Source organism: Cynocephalus volans, chromosome 8 (assembly GCF_027409185.1).
Source record: "Cynocephalus volans isolate mCynVol1 chromosome 8, mCynVol1.pri, whole genome shotgun sequence".
Taxonomy (NCBI): Eukaryota; Metazoa; Chordata; class Mammalia; order Dermoptera; family Cynocephalidae; genus Cynocephalus; species Cynocephalus volans.
In genome coordinates, this window is record NC_084467.1 from 94,535,761 (window position 1) to 94,537,804 (window position 2,044).

General features: G+C 38.1%; 1 non-coding gene across 1 annotated transcript; it reads left to right on the top strand.

The window, feature by feature from the left end:
* Window positions 1-1,726: 1,726 nt before the first annotated feature.
* On the top strand, window positions 1,727-1,833 carry LOC134385297 (U6 spliceosomal RNA). Its single transcript, XR_010024290.1, has one exon. It is a non-coding gene; the product is annotated as a U6 spliceosomal RNA (small nuclear RNA).
* The last annotated feature ends 211 nt before the right edge of the window (window positions 1,834-2,044 follow it).

Genomic DNA, 2,044 nt, shown 5'->3' on the forward strand with positions numbered 1-2,044 from the left:
TGAAGTTTAACCTACAAATCAGGCACAGTAAGAGCTTAGCAACAGTAATAATAAAAGCGAACAATTACTGAAAGGAAGAGTCAACACCAGTTGATGATCCACTGGAGAGAGCCCGTTTATTAGGCAGCACACACACACATATATAGGGCTTTAAGGGGAAAGCTGATTGGCTTAAAATACACTCCCTACTTAGCATACCTCATGGGGTTTGGGGGGGAGCTGATTGGTGTGTAATTCGCGCCTGCAGGAAGGAGAATACGGAAGAGAAGGGCAACCAGCGCCATGATGGGGTGTGGCCGAGAAGGGCTTATGTGATCAGGGTGTGATCCCTTGGGGCATTTGGGTCCCTACAATTACAACGATACTCTGTAATAAAAGTTAGGTGAACGTTGTCTCTCACTTACAATACCTTGTGCTGCTGTGCTCGCCCTCCTTGTGGTGATGAGGAGATGGCTGAATTCACACGCGGTTGACCTTGGAGAACTGACCCGCACAAAGAGAAACTGTGTTTTCTTATGAAAACTGCTTGCTACGATTTGGATGTTGTTTGTCCCTACCAAAACTCATGCTGAAAAGTGATTTCCAATGTTGCAGTGTTGAGAGCTGCAGCCTAGTGGGAGGTGTTTGGGTAGTGGGGGCAGGTCCCTCAGGATTAGATTAACACTCTTCCTCAGAGGTAAGTTTTCCCTCTATTAGCTCCCAGGAGAGCTGGTTGTTAAAAAGAGCCTGGCACCCACCCTCGCCCACCGTCCTGCTGCTCTCTGGCCATGCGATCCCTACGCACATGCCAGCACCCCTTCCTGTTTGCCACAATGAGTGGAAGCAGACTGAGGCCCTCACCAGATGCGGCTTCCCCAGAATGCTGAAGCAAATAAATCTTTTTTCTTTAAAAATCCATTCTTAAGCATTCTGTTATAGCAACATGAACAGACAAAGACACAACTGTACTCCTGTTACTCTAAAATTGTTTTTTCAGGTTAAGAAACACATACAAATATCACAAGAAGTTAATACATGTACATATAACCTATTCTTACTAATAGCAATATGCAAATTCATGGTATGCATGTTAAACCAATTTTCTATTGATGGACAATTGTTTGCAATTCTTTGCTATTACAAATTATACTTGCCCTGCTCCTTCTATTCTCTCCCTTAGGTGACCTCATCCAGTCCCAAAACTTTAAACAGTTTATCATCTATATGCTGATGATTTCCAAATTAATATTGTCATCCTGACATCTCCACTGAGTTTTAGACTCATATACACAATTGCTTAATTGTCATCTCCACTTGGACATAATAGGCATCTCAAACCTAATATAGCCAAACTTTTATATATGTTACATATTTATATAACCAAGCTTTCATATATCATATATAACTAAAATTTGGTTACATAAATATAATTTTGTATATATAATTACATAGGTATAATTTTACCCATATACATCTATATCTCTAAACAGCATTCCTGTTTTGCCTTTGAACTTTATAAAAATCACATCATGCTGCTTTCTACAACTCTTAATTTACTTAATTCTCATATAACCACGTTTTATTTTCCAAATAGCATCTATTGCCACTTAAAGTTATTTTGTTCATTTCTTTACTTTCATATTGACGTTTTGCAAATAAAATCTAAGTTTTATAGAGAGCAGAATCCTCTTTTCTCTTATGCATTAGAAAATCAATGTTAATGAAAATGTTTAAATGCTGTCTTATTGTGCTTGCTTCAGCAGCACATATACTAAATTTAGAACGATACAGAGAAGATTAGCATGGCCCCTGCACAAGGATGGCATACAAATTCATGAAGCGTTTCATATTTTTGTAATGTATAATGAAGAATCTCATAAAAAAAATACTGTCTTATGTACTGTTGTTACTATATCTTTAGGGTAGATTTCCCTAAATATTTGCTTATCTTCAATTTTAATAAATCTTTGCAGATTGCTCTCTAAAAGGCTCATATAATTCACATTCCCAGAAATGTTATACAAGTAGGAAAGACCTTGTTTCCTGATACCCTCACTCACCTGGA